This window comes from Pan paniscus, chromosome 4 (genome assembly GCF_029289425.2).
Source record: "Pan paniscus chromosome 4, NHGRI_mPanPan1-v2.0_pri, whole genome shotgun sequence".
NCBI lineage: Eukaryota > Metazoa > Chordata > Mammalia > Primates > Hominidae > Pan > Pan paniscus.
The window spans coordinates 52,142,149-52,160,596 of NC_073253.2; the positions used below are offsets into that span (position 1 = coordinate 52,142,149).

General features: G+C 38.9%; 1 long non-coding RNA gene across 1 annotated transcript in view; it reads right to left on the reverse strand.

The window, feature by feature from the left end:
• Window positions 1–380: 380 nt before the first annotated feature.
• Window positions 381–18,448, reverse strand: part of LOC117980288 (uncharacterized) — a 30,139-nt gene continuing 12,071 nt past the window's right edge. Inside the window, exons 3-7 of the long non-coding RNA XR_008625375.1 lie at window positions 17,356–17,563; window positions 11,649–11,761; window positions 6,586–10,452; window positions 2,410–2,567; window positions 381–682 (exon numbers count right to left, since the gene is read on the reverse strand). This is a non-coding gene — a long non-coding RNA (uncharacterized LOC117980288). The remainder of the gene's footprint in view (window positions 683–2,409; window positions 2,568–6,585; window positions 10,453–11,648; window positions 11,762–17,355; window positions 17,564–18,448) is intronic.

An 18,448-nucleotide genomic window follows, 5' to 3' on the forward strand; every position in this document is an offset into this window, starting at 1 on the left:
ATGCTCTCCTGTGGCAGAAATCATCATCACCTGCCTTTCTGCTGGGGCAATTGTTTTCATTTTTATGTATTTTCCCCTTAGGTGGGTTGTTTTAGCATCCGTGCTGTAATTTTCCTTGGCTGGAAACCCAAAGCCAGTGGGAGACAGACCAGAAATAGATCCTAATCTTCTCACCCCCAGCCTACCATGCCAAAACTGCCCAGCTGCCTCATACCACGAGTGACCTTTTTCTGAAAAACGGGAGGCCAGAGACAACAGGGAGGCTTGCCAGAATATAGCTCTGCCCTCTATATAATATTCACCACACTCAGAACCTGTTTTGACCTAAGAAAATTCTATTGGGTCCTGTACTAGTTAGGGCAATGTTAGTTGTTATAAAATATAAATAAATAAATAAATAAAACCCCAAATTGCAGTGATTTTATGCAATGGAAGTTTCTTATTCATGTAACAGTTCAGTGCAGGTGTTCTTGGTTGGCAATTGATGGGGTAGGGGGAGGGCTCTACTTCAAGCAGTCACTTAAAGATTCAGAATAACAGAGGCTCTGCTGCTCTCAAATCTTGGCTTCCAAGTTCACCCCGGGCATTCTCCATCCAGCAGAAAGGGAAATGTGGACGATAGAGTACGGACGTTTTGAAGTTCAGACCTGGAAGTGGTACACATCCCTTCTTCTACACCCCACTGCAACGAAAACAGTTCCATGGCCACACCAAATTAAAGGGATATTGGAAAAGATAGGAGAAACAAGTTATGGTGAACAAATAAGAAATTCCTAGCAATCTGTAGACCAAGATGGGGAAGCTTCCGAGAATAGTCGTGGCAAAAGCCAGGGAACTCTGGCAAGGGCCTCTCTTCATTTATTACTGGCCATTTCTAATTCATTCATGCACTATCTATTCTACAAGCATCTATTAAGCTCTTATTGTATATAAAATACTGTGCTAAATGCTTCAAGGGTTTTTTAGGCATACTAGACTTGGTCTCTACCCTCAAGGAATTCACAGAATAATGGGAGAGATAGTCAGAAGCAATACCAAACAATGAAGTAAATGCTGTTTTAGAGAAGTGTATAAACAATCACACAAGCATATAGCAAGAAGGTTCCCCTAGGTGAACCTTCAGGGATAATGAAAGAGCTTTCCGGATTGAAAAGGAAGGAAAGGGTGATTTCACATAGGGAATAGCATTGGCAAAGGCACAGAGTTACGAAGGCACAGAGAATATTTAGAAAATGGAATTTGGCGTCCATAATGGGTAAAGCATATGGTGAGGAAAGAGAAATGCCAGGGAGGCAAAAATGGAATGATGGACTAGTACTGGGTTTTGAAAAACTTTGTAAGCCTGAAAATATTTATGGCATTTGCCCCTAAGCCCATGATTCTCCCTTTCTCTAATTATACGTTGTTTTCCTCCTAACTTTTTTTAGATACCTGGTTCAAATTTTTGCTTCATATTTGTGTAATGTCCCGTCTCTGACTATTCTGGAATAAGGCTGCAGGTATGGCTGGATTTGGGACTCAAATTATGCCATCAGGACTCAGTTTCTCTCTATCTCTAGGCTGTGCCCTCAGCTGCCTTTGCTGAGTTAGCATCTCAGGCTTTGCATGGTGGCAAGGTGGCAGCAGCAGACCCCACCTCTGTATTCCCTCAGGTTCATGTACAGCAGAAAGTTTCAGCAAAGTTCTCTTGGTATATTATTGGCATAGGGGGACTCATATCTCCATTTCTAAACCAATATTTTCTCTTCTTTTCAGCCCAGGCCTCAGACTATGCTTCACTTCAGAGCTTGAGTAGTGGGAGGATGGTTGCTCAAAAGGAAACTCAGGTCCAGTTCCCAGATCATGAGTGAATGAATACTTAGGCAAGAAAAGAAGTCCACTGCTCAAGAGTTCCACTGGACAGACTCTCCAGCCAAGCACTTCTGCCAGGGCCCAAAATATGCCTTGGGCTTTTCTAACATATCAACCTTTTAATAAACCACTTCCCTTTTTGAATCCTTCCCAATTATCTCAGCTGGCCCAAATCCTATCTATCTTTTAAAATTAAGGAAAAAATCTCAAATCCAGTTTATTCTTGAAGCCTAACGGGTTCACTGCTTCCTGCAAACAATTATAACACTTCTTGTCTACACAACTCTTTAGGAAACAAATGTTCTCCACCTCCTGAAGCTTGCTAACTTTTAATGACTACAATTTTTCTATCCAGCTTGACTCTAAATTCCTTTAAGAAAACTACTATACATGTCTTTGTCTTCCCTTGATATGTAATTTTTGTTTCACTTGATTTTCATATTTATATCCCACCTTGTTCTAAAGTGAATTTAAGGTAGCTGACAAAAATGCATATGCATCACAAAGTAGAACAAAACTAAAAATAAATGAGTGAGATTCTCTGAAGAATACACTTACTGTAAGAAGTTTGATGACTCTGAGACTGCCATGCTGTGAGGAAGCCCAAACTAATCATATGGAGAGTAAGCTGCCAGTCATCCCCTAGCTGTTTTGCCTATTCTACTTCAGGAACGATGCATACGAAGTCATTTCAGACATTCTAGCCTAGGCAAAGGCTGGAATGGAAAAGAACAGAGAAATTTAGCCAACAGCCAGAACTTGACTCAGATACACGACCATAGCCAAGTGGTCCCCAAAATGTCCATCCATTTGAGCCACCCCTGCTGGGGTCCCAAACATTGTATATACAAGTCCCCCAATATGCCCTGATTGAATACTTAACTCACAAAATCTCATTCAAATTACTACAGTAGGCCCAGAGGGAAATGCAGAGAAGATAAGCCTTGCTTCCAACCCTCAAAGAGTATAGAAACCAGAGATCTAAAGGAATAGGAAGGGTAAGATTTACATCTAATGGCTCCAGTTCTGGATAAGATGTAGTAAGCACCTTTCTCTCACATCTATAAAAAAATGGGTAGAAAGAACTGAGGACTAGAAAAGTAAATAGGAGCGAGCATACTGGCAAGGAACACCAGAATTTATAGCATCGTATTTTTCCCACTGATATTCCTCAGATTGGATTCCATGCAGGCTGAAACCGGGAAATGGTATGCACAGACAGCTCCTGGAGCAGCAAGCTAGTTCTAGCTTGTGGAGCAGGAAAAGGCTCTCCTAACACTCAGATAGGAAGATAGTCCCCCATTTTTTTCTTGTCTCCATTTTCTTATACCCTAGCCTCCAAGGAATCTCATGGTGGCAACAGCTCAGCAGCCTATAGGAACCTAAAATCAGAGGTAGGGTTGCCTTTCTCTCTGGTCAGTGGATCTGTGACACCAGGAAGGTGTTGGAAAACTACTGTCACTTTTCTTTCCATATCTGCCTGTGAGCCACTAGTCCATGGACCTGTGCACAACTGCAAGAAGTATAATGGGAGTGGGGTAAATAAGGCCCCATTATTCTGACTAGAGAGGTGAAAAGGGGATCTGCAGGTCAATAGAAATTGCTAGGGAGATTGTAGAGGGGAAGAAGCTTGGGAAATTATCTCATAAAGTTGTGTATGAACTCTGGGCTCACTCTTGAGTTGTAATATGTAGATTTGACCATAAACAGCATACCCTAAATAACCTGGGAGAACTGAATTATGAGGCAGACACCACGCAGATCTCAAATTGGCCACTGGATGGCATATATGTGAGACAAACTTAAGTGGCATTGCAAGGGCTTTGAAATCAAAACTGACACTGAAATCATACCTAAAAGAGACTATGTGGACTATGTTGCCTGACCCCAAACTTGAACATTGTTTACTAAAACAAAAATATCAACATTCTCCATAGGATTTATGTTATAAGACCCAGGGTCTAATAACAAGATACTCAAAATGTCCAGGACATAATCCAAAATTGCTCAACATACAAAAAATAGAAAAATCTCACTCAATTCACATTGGAAAGTGCAATCAATAGATGTCAATGATGAGATGATGAAGATTTTAAGCAGCTGTCATAAAAATGTTCCAACTCCCAAATGAATGAAACCTTCAGTAGCCTCAAACACATAGGAAACATAAAGAGAAAATCAAATGGAAATTATGTTATTGAAAAAATTATTGACATACAAAACTCACTGAATGGACTCAAGAGAAGAATGGAATTGAAGGAGGAAAAGGTCAGTGAACTAAAATATATTACCCACTCTGAACAAAGGTAATGGAAAGAAAGATTGGGATAAAAATAAACATAGACACAAAACTGTTGCATAATATTAAAAGGTGTAACATTCCTGTCATCATAGTCTCTGAAGGAGAGGAGAGAGAATATGGTAAAAAATATATATATTTGAAGAAATATTTAGCTGAAAACATCAAAATTTAGTGAAAGGTATAAATCTACAGATTCAAGAGGCTCAGCAAATCCAAATAGGACAAATTTTAAAAACATGCATACCCAGTCATCTCATAATACAGCCACTGAAAACGAGATACAAAAAGAAAATTTCCAGAGAGCCAGAGAAATGACGACAGATTTCTTACTGAAAACCCGAGAGGCCAGAAGGAAATGGCACAAATTTTTCAAGTGATGAAAAATATAAATACTCAACAAATAATTATATATCCAGGAAAAAATGCTTCAGGAATAAATATAAAATAAAGTTATACTCAGATTAAAGAAAACTGAAAGAATTTGTTGCCAGGAGAACTACTCTAAAAGAATTGCTAAAAGACATTTTTCAGAGAGAGGGGAATGATACCATAAGAAAACTTGTAACAACAGAAATGAATAAAGAGCAAAAGATGTGGTAAATATCTATGTAAATATCATAGACTATTATTCCTTTGGAGTCTTTATGTGACTATATAGACTGTATGTGACTATAATACACAAGCAACTAAATATATAGGAGTGGAGGTAAAGGGGCCTATATGGTGGTAAGGTTTCTGTATTCCACTTAAAGTGGTAAGATATACTGATTCTAAGTAGGCTGTGAAAGGTTAAGTATTGTAATCCCTGGAGCAACCATTAAAATATTGACACAAAGAGGCCGGGCGTGTTGGCTCACACCTGTAATCCCAGCACTTTGGGAGGCTGAGGCACGTGGATCATGAGGTCAGGAGATTGAGACCATCCTGGCTAACGTGGTGAAACCCCGTCTCTACTAAAAATACAAAAAATTAGCCGGGTGTGTTGGTAGGCACCTGTAGTCCCAGTTTACTCGGGAGGCTGAGGCAGGAGAATGGCGTGAACCCAGGAGGTGGAGGTTGCAGTGAGCCGAGATTGTGCCACTGCACTCCAGCCTGGGCGACAGAGCGAGACTCTGTCTCAAAAAAAAAAAAAAGAATTTGACACAAAGAAATATAGCCAAAAACACAGAAGATAAAATGAAGACATGTTTAAATGGCACAAATTAGGGTAGAAATGGAGAAATTACTTAAAAAATGATTTTTAAAAGAGGCCTAAGTAAAACATATAAAATAACATTAGATGTAAGTGCTCTAAAAACACCAAGAAAGGCAGAGATTATCAGAATGCATAAAAAAAGACCCAACAATATTCTGCATACAAAAAATCCATTTTAACTATAATGATAAAGGTATGTTAAAAGGAAAAGTACAGAAAGAGAAATATTATGCACACACAAATCAAAAGACAGCTGAAAGGGCAATATTAATATCAGACAAAGTAGACTTCAAAGGAAAAAACTTACTAGAAATAAAGAGGAACATTACATAATTATAATTGATCAATTCACCAAGAAGAAATACCATCTAACTAATGTATTTGCATTTAACAACAGAGTTTCAAATTAGATTAAGCAAAAATTCACAAAACTGAAAACAGAAATAGACAAATTCAAAATCATAGTTGGAGACTTCAACACTTCTTTTTCAATATCAACAGAACTAGTAGACATTTGATCAGCCAGGATATGGAAGAAAAGAACAGCACCATTAAGTAGGTCTGACACTTACAGACTACTCCACCAAAAACAGCAAATACAAATCTTTTCACGTGCACATGAAATGTTCATCAAAATAAATCATATCTTTTGTCATAAAGCAAATAATAAAAAATTTTAAAGAATTGAAGTCTTTAAAAGTATGGAATTAGACTCAAAATCAATAACAGAACAAGAATAGCAAATTGTTCAGTGAGAAATTAAACCACACATTTCAAAATTATTCATAATTCAAAGGGGAAATCTCAAGAATAATTGTAAAATATTTTTAACTAAATATAAATAAAAATACAACATGTCAAAATTTGTCAATGAAACAAAACATTCAAAAGGCTATTAATACAATAAATGGTCATATTTGAAAAGAAGATCTCAAATCGCTAATCTAAATGGTTATATTGGAAAAGAAGCAAGATCTCAAATCACTAATCTAAGCTGATAATTTTTTTAAAAACTTTTAAGTTTGGGGGTACATGTGAAGATTTGTTACACAGGTAAACTCATATCACGGGAGTTTGTTATACAGATTATTTCATCCCCCAGGTATTAAGCCCAGTACCCAATAGTTATCTTTTCTGTTCCTCTCCCTCCTCCCTCCCTTCACCCTCAAGTAGACCCCAGTGTCTGTTGTTCCCATCTTTGTGTTAGTTAAGTTCTCATCACTTAGCTCCCACTTACAATTGAGAAAATGCAGTATTTGGTTTTCTGTTCCTGAGTTAATTTGCTAAAGATAATAGCCTCCAGCTCCATCCATATTCCTGCAAAAGACATGATCTCATTATTGTTTATGGCTCCATAGTATTCCATGGTGTATATGTATCACATTTTCTTTATCCAATCTACCATTGATGGGCATTTCGATTGATTCCATGACTTTGCCATTGCGAACAGTGCTGCAATGTTTATTTGCATGCATGTGTCTTTATAGTAGAATGATTTATATTCCTCTAGGTATATACCCAGTAATGGAGTTGCTGGGTCAAAAGGTAGATCTGCTTTTAGCTGTTTCAGAAATAGTCACACTGCTTTCCACAATGGTTGAACTAATTTACACTCCCACCAACAGTGTGTAAATGTTCCCTTTTCTTTGTGAATTTAAAACTGTAATTCAATCCACCATACTGAAAGTCTAAAGAAGAAAAAACATATGATCATATTAATTGATGCAGACAAAGCACTTTACAAAATTAAAAAACATACAGCTAGCATCACACTCATTGGTGAAGCACTGAATGCCCTCCACTTAAGACTGGATACAAGAGAAGCGGTTCCACTTACATTACTTTTATTACTGGAATTGTACTGGAAGTCCTAGCTAGTTCAATGCATCAAGAAGAAGATAAAAAGAGGCATACAGACTAGAAAGGAGTAAATAAAACTGTCTCTAGTCCAGACGACATGATTGCTTATGTGGAAATTCCCAGAAAATCTAGAGGAAAACTTCTGAAACCAATAAATAGTGTTGAAACTATTGGGCAACCATATACAAAAAAATGAAAAGAAAAAAGAACCTTGAAATTCTCACAACCTCACACCTTATTCAAAAATTAACTCCAAATGGATCATAGGTCTAAATGTAAAATTTAAAAAATAAAAATGTTAAAAGTAAATGTAGGAGAAAGCAGCCTGTATTTTCCCATATTACAAACTTTTCTGTATTACGAACTGTGGTTAGGCAAAGAATTCTTAGACACCTTACCAAAAGCATAATCAGTAACATTAAAAATTAATAAATTGAACTTCATCAAAATTAAAAATTTCTTTCTACAAAGACCTTGTTGAGAGAATGAAAAGACAACTCACAGATTGGAATGAAAATATTTGTAAATCATGTATCCGACAGAGGACATGTATTCAGAACACATAAATAAGTCTCAAAATTCAACAATAAGAAAACAAGCAATTAAAAAGTGTGCACAGACTTGAACAAACACTTTACTTTTGAGGGAGATGCCAATTAAACCCATGACATACCACAACATGTCTATAAGAATGGCTCAAAAATCAAATGCAATACCAAGTGTTGGTGAGGATGAGGAGCAACTGGGATATCTCACACAATGCTTTTGGGAATGAAAACATTAAAGTCACTCTGGAAAATAGTTTGGCAGATTTTGGAAAGTTAAACATACATTTACCATATGTGCCAACAATCCCACTCCAAATGTCCTTCAACAGGTGGGTGAATAAACAAATAGAGGTACTTCCTTACAAAGGAATATTACTTTGTAATAAAGAGAAACAGGCTTGGATGAATCTCAAGGATATGTCAAGTGAAAAAAAAATTTCTAAAGGGTGCATACTGTATGACTGCATGTGTGTGATATTCTGAAAAAGACAAAACTGTGATGGAGGACATATCAGTGATTGACATCAGTGTGGGTGGGGACAGGGGTGTGACTACAACAGGAAAGAACGTGGGACTTTGCTGGGGGTGATGGAACTGCTCTGGGTCCTGATTGTGCTGGCGGTAGCTACATAAATTGACCCATGGGTTAAAATTCATGGAACTGTACACCAAAAAAAGACACTAATTTACTTTATGTTAATTTTTATTTAAAAGAGTTAGATGCAAAAAAAATTATCCCTAGACAATTATCTATAATAAAAACATAAAACCAGAGTGTACGAAGGGAAAGGAAACCTGAGAATTCTACTAGAGAAATAAACTTTGCCTTTGGGCTTTGACATCTCCAGAGTGTGACTGTGAAGGGGCCTAGCAACCCGGACCAGGCAGTTCTCTCTGCCCAGGGCCTCTCCTGATCGTGACCATGACGTGCTGAAGGAGCAGCTGTTGGAATGAACAAAGACTCTTTGTGTAGCTTGGTGTAGGTGTGAACTGTTTCTTGAGGCGGGAGTCAGAGGGATTGACTGATCTGAATCCCATGACAGTGCCATACATGTCAGCCATCACTTGTGAACCAGGTAACTAACACCACCTTGCCCTGTTCTTTATACACTCGAAAACACTTTTATAAGTGCTGCCTCTTTCAAATGTCAAAGCATGTCTGTGACAGCTGGGGTGGGTATAATTATCTTCATTTTGTGAAGGAGTTAGCAGACTGAGAGGTGGAGTGACTTCACTAAGGTCAAGCAGCAAGGGAAAAGCCCACAGGTAGGGACACAGGGATTCTGGCTTGTACTCTTCATTCACTCATTCATTCATCCGTAGAAAAAATATTTATTGAGTGCCTACTATATGACAGGGAGTATAGTGTACGATTCTTTAAATTCCATCTGAAAGAAAAGACACACGTGTACATCTTCAAAGCAGGGTGTTAAATTATAAAGACCATATATGTGGCAAGAACAATGAATTGCAATGGGAGTGCTAGTTGCTGAGTGGTCAGGGCATACTTCATGAAGCGATGGGCTTTGATCTGAATACAGAAAGTGGAAGAGAAAATGAGAGAGTATGGAAAAAGTTGAGATTGAGGGAGGTGCATAGTTGAAATGCAGTCTGTGTGGTGGCCAGCCTCCCAAATTGCCCCCAGTGATTTTTGCCTTCTGGTATTATGCCCTGCGTAGTCTCTTCCCACACTGAATCAGGGTCATTCACATGAACAGTAGAGTATGGCAGAGGTGACAGTGAGGGATTTCCGAGGCCCGGTTATAAAGGGCATATGGCTTTACCTTGGCTCTTGAATCATTTATTCTGGGAGACGTCAGCCACCATTCCATGAAGTCACTCAAGCAGCCGTGAAGAGAGGCCTGCTTAGAGAGATACTGAGACATCTTGCCAACAGCCAGTACCAACTTGCCATCCACATGTGTGAACCACCTTGAGCCCCCAGTAAGTTTTCAGATGACTGCAAAGCCCAGCAGATATCTCAGTTCAACCCCAAGAGAAACCCCAAACCAAAACCACCCAGCTAAGCTGCTCCCCAAATTCCTGACCCACAGAAACCATGAGAGATATAAAAATTTACTGCTGTTTTAAGCCACTGAGTTTTGGAATGAGTTTTTACGCAGCATTAGGTAATAATAAAATGTATGAGCCAACTTGCAGAAGAAAGCAAACATCATACATGTTCACAAGCTAGTTCTTTCAGGCCAGGAGGGTGGAGGTTCCAGCAAGCTGGACACAAGGTAGAAAAGATCTGAACAAAGGCAATGGCAGAAAAGACTAAGAAGAAGAGACAAAATGGAAGACTGTCATTCAAGAGAGAATTCCCAGCTCACCCTGGGGGTTGTACACCTGAACAATTAACTGTTATTTCTGCTAACATTAACAATTCTGCTAATGCTATTAGCACAACTGTTTTAGGGAATACAGAGTGAGTTGTTTCCTTTATACCTTACTTTCTGTGCTGTGACAAACACTGGTTAGTCATGCACCATACCCATTTCCCTCTCTTCCCAGACACAATGCTCGATCATATTTTTCAGCTTCCTTTACAATCCCTTGTGGCTGTGCGGCTGCCTTCTGGAACACAAGCAGCAGTGGAATATGGCACTTCCAGGCCTAGTCCATGAAACTCCCTGCATGATCCTTTATCTTCCCTCTTCACCCTTGTGCTGATGCCATGCAGAAGATGGGAGTCCCTAGAGGATGGTAGATCCATCAGGTGAAAGACAGGGAGACAAATATCACAGGTTCTCACTCATATATACGAGCTAAAAAGGCTGATTTCATGGAGATCAAGAGTACAATGATGGTGCCAGAGTCTGAGAAGGGTGGTGGTGAGGGGCAATATAGAGGGGCTGGTTCATGGATACAAAAATACAAGTAGATAGAAGGAATAAGATCTAGGGTTCAATAGCACAATAGGGTGACTATAGTTAGTAATAATTTATTGTATATTTCAAAATAACTAGAAAAGTAGAATTGGAATGTTCCCAAAACAAAGAAATGATCAATGTTTTAGGTGAAGATGTCCCAATTACCCTGACTTGATCATGACACATTGTATGCTTGTATCAAAATATTACATGTACTCTATAAATATGTGCAACAGTTATGTATCCATAAAAATTAAAAATGTAAAAAAAGGTAAAAGATTGTGGGGCCCCAAATTACCTCACAGAATGTCACCTGCAAAATACCTGCATTCAGCAAATATGTGAACCAGAAATAAATTTCTGTTGGGTAAAAAAATAAATACACTTGGAACAGTATAAAGTAAGTATAGGGAAAAATAGGGTGGAGTAATGAATGATCCTATTCACACACACACACACACACACACACCTTAAGGTCCTAAGAAAAATGATCAGTGACATGATTCACAGAGACAATGAGATTTTTAAAAAGGAGAAAGAAAATGGTTGCTCAGGAGAAGTATGACTACTTCCAGTACTGAAATCAGACAGAAGTCCTTCCATTGAGTCCTCATAAAAACGACACAACATAACGTCATGAACAATGTCCCTCAACAACATCCTCACAGCCAGTAGAACAAGCTTAATAACTCCATTCCTTAGTGTGTCCTTCACTGAAGGATAAAGTAAGTGATAAACTGACATGTCAAAATCCAGTAAAATCAATTCTATAGATGATGGGGGAAAACATAAAGTTCAGTGGTTGAGTTAATCAGTTCTCTGTTGGTCTGGTTGTACTTACTAAAAAATGGTAATACACTGTGACTCTCTTGGATAACCCGCCTCAACCAGTCCTAGATATCTGGGATATGTAGATAAATTGATTCACTAGCAGTTATGTATATAGTGTTGAGGGTGGGGAAAGGAGAGTAGGAAAGAACCAAATATCCTGGTGTAACTGCCCTGTGACCCTGCATTACCTCCCAGATCCCATCTGTCTGCTTGCAGTTGCCAGAGTGTTTCACCATCTCACGTATTTTGCTGTATTTCTTCTCCATGCGTTTTCCAGGGGCAGTGCAATTAGGAACCCTGACTAGAGAATAAGAAAGGAAGAATAATAGAGTATAAGTATAATTGTAAAAAGCCATTATGATATGCTTTCAAAGCCAGTAATCAGCACTCTTGCTTATCATGCAAATCACTATTAGTATTTTTATTTGAACTATAACTGTGTCTTGTTATTTGACAGAGAGTGCTTTTGAGAAAAACCTAACATCTGCCCACAATTGGATTCCTTTCCAAGCATTCCTTGGAGGAAGAGGAAAAGGATACATACGTCAGGAGGGTAATTTAATACTTGTAGTTAACGTCTTGAAAAGGACCCATTGTAAAAGGGGAAGCTGAAGGGGATGAATTAAGAAACATGCTGAGTAACTTCTGGTTGTCCTTGAAAGCAAATATGGAGACTTTTTGTCTTTAAAATGAGAAGCTTCAAAATTGGTCTTTTGCAAAATAAGAAGGTAATATGCCAATCTGGGAAATCAAGACTCTTTTGGAGAACAGGAATGATTTGAGAGTGGTTAGGCGGGGAAGTAAGGATGGAAGAAATGTGGAAGTAGGGAAGAGCTCTGGGCCTAGAGACCTGGGGGACTGATTTAGTAACTGTGTTCAGTGAATATTGTCAGTCATTTTAGTGAGCATTTAAAGAAAACTGGAGGAAAACTGATCTTTGGGCGTGGTGGCACTTTCTAGAATGGGAAAAAATGGTATTGCAAGAGTAGTTTTGTAAGTCTCTGGATTTGGAGTGTGGCAGTGGGAGAATGTCTGGAATCAAATGCATTTAAAATATAAGTTGCACACCATGTCTAGTGATAGTCATTTAGATTCCCCTAGAGTCAGGCAAACTAGCTGTGAATCTGACAACAAGATGGATAAATTATTATCCTGACAACTACAAATCTGGCAAGAGCTGGAGAAATTATTCTGGCAGTAATGACAGAAACAGGTCAGGCTTGGATTGAGCCAGAGCTAAGTAACAAATATTTCTAGTATTTTATGCAAAACCCCATTCAACCATTCTTCTTTCAGTTCAGTGAAGCTTAGAAACAATAAGAAACAATATTTATGTGACTTCGGAAGAATTCAGGAAACTGGCAAGGATGCCTGAAATCAGGAGAATCAATGGGTGAAGATGGATTTATGCTAGTATTCTTTTAAGTGCTGCTGTAATCTTAGACTTCAGATTTTGCCTTCAGAGTGACATAAACCTAATAATCTTTCCCAGCCTTGGAAATATTTCTTCTCCTCCAATCTCCGAGGTGACTTCTTCTTCTTCCATCTCCTAAACTACTCTGTTTACTCCTAATACAATACTATATACTTCCTTGCTCCATAGATATAGCAGACACCATCTAGGTTGCACCCAACGTACAATTTATCCTTTCTTTTGGTAAATAAACCCCCAAATTTGTTTGGCAAGTCATCTTTTTCCACCTGGCCCTGGGCTTCACTGGACAAGTCATGGAAATTCTATTCCTCTAGCCAGTCCCTTGCATAGGAATAAGCTTGTGATACCATTCCATGCACTACGATATGAAGAGAAACTTATTGAGAGGTTTCTAGGGAAGGTTTCCTAGTTTTGAAAAAGAAATACATGGGGAAAAAATCATCATTTTGCTGCTGAATGCTATCATGTGCTTGGAACTAAACCAGGAAAAGTCAATTGAGTAACAACGGCAGAGTAGAAAGACTGAAAGAATGAACATCCTTGATGTCATTAGGGCCACTGAATCAACAAAGCTAGGACTTTCCATTTTAGGACTTAAAAAAGTTCTCATTGTTTAAGCAATTTTGAATTGAGTTTTCTATTACTTGCAGCTGAAAGTATGATAACTGATAAAATACATATTTGTAGGCTTTTACTCCTTATTTCATAGTAAATGTATTTGTGATTACCTACAGTACCTGCCATATACCAGGTGTCAAGGAATGATGGTTTCCTAAAGAGACAAATGCAGGCCGGGCGCGGTGGCTCACGTCTGTAATCCCAGCACTTTGGGAGGCCGAGGCGGGCGGATCACGAGGTCAGGAGATCGAGACCACGGTGAAACCCCGTCTCTACTAAAAATACAAAAAAAAATTAGCCGGGCGTGGTGGCGGGCGCCTGTAGTCCCAGCTGCTCGGGAGGCTGAGGCAGGAGAATGGCGTGAACGCGGGAGGCGGAGCTTGCAGTGAGCCGAGATCGCGCCACTGCACTCCAGCCTGGACAACACAGCGAGACTCCGTCTCAAAAAAAAAAAAAAAAAAAAAGAGACAAATGCATGGATGGATAGATAGATGTGCTACATCTTAATACCAGCTGCATTGCTTCACTGAGTGAATTGCATCACTCTCCACCCAGGTGTGTAAGCCACATATCTCTTCTACATACTTTTCTATTTCTCCCTCCTTATAGCCAATCTATTTCCAAGTTCTGTTCATTTTGCCCTCTAGACTCATTCCAAATCCACTTCTTTTATCTCTATCACCATTCTATTTCAAGCTATAATCTCGTAATTGCTTTAGTACTGTAACCTTCTAACTAGCTTTGTGGGCTTTCTTAAATCTGTTCTCCATACAGCAGTCAAAGGGAATCTTTTCAAAATGCTAAATTTCCCATCTCTCCCACCTCCATTTTTTATTAAATGATGAAGAAGTAATTCCAAAATTCATAAGATGCCCACAAGGCCTGAATGGTCTGGGTCTTCTACCTCTGTAGGATACCTCTTGCCTGTGATAACCTAGCAAGACAGGCCTTCTGTTATTCCTTGAATGTGGCTTGCTTTGTGCCTGCTGTTCTCTATGGCTGTCAGGGTCTCCCCACTGGCACTCCTACACAATCACATACCCCATGTGTTCCATCCTCCATTTTTCAGCTCAGTCTTGCCTCTTCCAAAGAAGCATTTCTTCTTCTCTCTGAGCAGGCAACGCTCCCTTTTTTACGCTTTTCTAATACCATGTACCTCTCAGTCATAGCCAAGATGACCATCCAACTGGGATACGTTTTAGAGTGAATGAGGATGCTATTAATAATTACAGTGAGACAATAGGTATAAACAGAGATTGCTCTGGGATAACAGAAGATTTGGTCATTCTATTATTTTTATGTTCATTAGTATATTCATTTAAGGTCTGCCTCCCCTGACATTTCTACATGGGGGGGGACCATGTCCTTCTTTTTGCTGGCCATCATATTCCCCATGCCAGGTTCAATAATAGATAATCAATAAATATTTGTTGGAGCAATATGGGAACAAATAAATATGATAATTCAATTACCATTTTCCTTTTCTACTAATTTTTATTGTTCTCCTTAGACTTGTGTTAATGTAATGTTATGCTATATTCTTGCTTCTTGTTTTTTAATATCTGGTCATTTGGCACAGCTCTGCTTTATTGCTGACTCATTCAGTCAGCAAGTGTCTACTGAACATTTACTATGTGCTAAGCATGATTCCAGGGATTCAAGGGATACAGCAGCAAACAAGACACAGTTTCTGCCCTCAAGAACTCACAGTCCCATGAAGGAGACAAATGAGGACCACTAGGATTCTAGATCAGCTTCTTTCAGATGAATACCTAGCCTATCAGGGCTTGTCCTGGAAATGAAAGGGACAGTTTCAATTTCTTTCATTTCCTTCTCAGTCTGTTATTTCTCTTACTTCAGTTCCAAGGTCAGTATTTTCATGATTTCCATTCCTTGCTAAAACCTAGCTCAAGGAAACATTCAGCTACTCTGCAGTAATTTCAGATTCTGGCAATATGTTAAAAATGATATTAATGCATATCAACTTGCAAGAAATAAATGGAAATCTCAAGATGCCTGAAATTAAGAGCTATAAGCTTAGAATCTGATCCCGAAGCTTCCCCATGGGTGGTTATCAAATTCAGTAATAGCTAGTAGTTTGGGCTTTAACATACGATCAGGCCAAGATATGAGGATGTGGGTCCTATGAGACACTGACTGGGAACTAATACCCCTTCATGAAGCTGGGATGCTCAAAGGGATATAGCCTCAGTAATTAGGGGCATAGGGAAAAAATCTGCCCACCTTAACAGGCAGAGGATGAAATTTGGTGTTTGGAACTACGAAAAAGAAAAAAATTCATTCCCAGAGAAATAAAAATATCACGCCTTTGCCTCATGCTGTGTTAAAGTTAGAATGTAAACTTCTGTAGTGATTTAGAAACTGTCAAGATGATAAATTTACATAAAAATTAATCCTAGGACAGTCATATCATTGGAGTACCTGGTAGAAGTGAATAGGAAATCACTGTGAAGTGACACTTCCACAGTCTAGGCTACAAAGAATTTTTGTAGGAAGCTTTCTATTGAAGGTGAGTTTATAATCCAAGATATAGGCAAAAAAAAAAAAAAAAAAATCTAGGATAGAAACCCTGTAATCTACACTAAAAGAAGTATCACCTGGAAAAGATGATGTCTCGAGTAGAATCTCTTGGATACAGATTCTGAGATGGAGATTTGCATGTAGGAGGTTTATTGGATAGTGCTTTAAGGTGCAACACCTTGAGGACATGAAAGAAATGGGATTAGTAACAAGACGATACAGTGATACAGTTGCAACAGAGACCTCAGTTGATCCTTCAAGGATCTGTGGAGCTGGGATGGACCTTAAGAATTATCCCAAATTGAAACAATTAGACTGGGCTTTTGTACCTCAACATTAGCCAGTTATTGAATGCAAGTTGCCCCTGGAAAGAGGTCAACAACTTGGGAAAGATAGCCCCTTTTGGCCAAGACAATTTCCAGAGGGAGGCAGAAGTGGGCTATCAGCAGCTAATGCACACAGCAGTGGGGAAATGAGTGCCTTGGTCCTGAAAGGGGTCTAGGAGTTGGGGCTCCAAGCAGCAAGGAACAACATCCACTGCAGACTGCCCTCTTGAACTAGCCAGATCCATTTACATTTGCATTTTGTGGTAAGTTTGAACCATCTGGGAAGAGCATCAATAGGTTTCCGGTTGGTCTTAATTCCTGGAGAAATTTATGTAAGGAGTTAGTGGAGAAAGTTAGCTATTCCTGCTGCGGCAACTGCTGTTGACTCTTGAACAACACAGGTCTGAAATGTGCAGGGCCAATTCGTGTGGCTTTTCCTCCACTTATGTCACCTTTAAGACAGCAAGATCAACTCCTCTTCTTCCTTCTCCTCCTCAGCCCACTTAGCATGAAGATGACAAGGCTGAAGGCCTTTATGATGATCCACTTCTACTTAATGAACTGTAAATGTATTTTCTTTTCTTCATGATTTTCTTAATAACATTTTCTTTTCCGTAGCTTGCTTTGTTATAAGAATACAGTGCATATAACGTAACATATGTGTTAATCAACTGTTTACATTATAGGTAAACCTTCTCTACAGTAGTCCATTATGAGTTAAGGTTTTGGAAAGCCAAAAGTTATATGTAAATTTTTGCCTACTCAGAGGTCAGAGCTCCTAACTCTCAAGTCCTTGAGGATCAACTGTAGTTAGGTTTAAGAGCACAACTAGTTTTCATGATGTCCTTCCTAGACATTCCGATTCTCTTCACTCCTAGCAAGCACCCCTCATGATCTTAGTAGCTTAACTATGGAAACTGAGGATTTAAGTCTCTGATTACCACGCCTTTCTGAGGCTGTGTCTGTTGCACTTACCCATTAACCATCCAAATTAGGCAACAGAGTATCAAGAGACTCCCCAGTGGTTCATCTGAGTTTGAAACATATTCTTCCTTTTCTTCATTATGTAACAGCAGCTATACTAGCCGAATCTCCTCCAAATGATCAGTACGAATTATTCCTGCAAGGATGGTTTGTCCTTCCCTTGCCTGCTGGCTTCTTGAGATGAGGAGCCCTAAGAGACCTGTTGGCAGCCACATAGTTTAAAGTAAAATGGGATTCTCATCATATCCCCCAGTGGCAGCATTCATCCACTGGGAATCAGAACTTTTACCACACAGCCTAAAGTTGTAAGAATGGGAAGCACAAATTCCACAAGTGGGTCACTGTGAGTGACAGTAAGATACAGTGACAGAAAATAAAAATGATTAGTTAAGAAACATGGTGGATAGACTGTAAAGATCCAGTGCACATGATATGATACAAATATAACAGGAATACTTCATGTGGGATGGGAAATAAGCAAAGTGAAACATGGCAGGTTAAAAGCAGAAAATAATATGGTAGAAATAAAACCAAATGTATACAATCACAACAAATATAAATGGACTAAAGCCAATAATCAGATCACAGAGATGCTTAGATTGGCTATTAAAATCCAATTGTGTAAAAGAGACATATCTAAAACATAATGGCACAGAAGATTAAAAGTTAAGGGATGAGAAAATTCATTACAACAATTCTCATCAAAAGAAAGCTATTGTGTTTATATTTATCAAACAAATTAGTTTTTAAAGCAAAACACATTTGATGGATAAAAAGGGTCTTAGAAAAGCATTTAACAGGAAGATGTATATTTTTGAATATATATATACTTAACAGCATAGACTAAAAATATATAAAGAAATTCAGAGGTGGTGGCAACCTACCTAAAGTGCTACATCTTCTATGAGTTTTGCATTTTCACAAGGCTTACTACCTCACATCCACACACAAAGATTAGATTTAAGAGAGTGGTTGGCCAGGCGTGGTGGCTCACACCTGTAATCCTAGCACTCTGGCAGGCCAAGGCGAGCAGATCACAAAGTCAGGAGACTGAGACCATCCTGGCCAACATGGTGAAACCCCA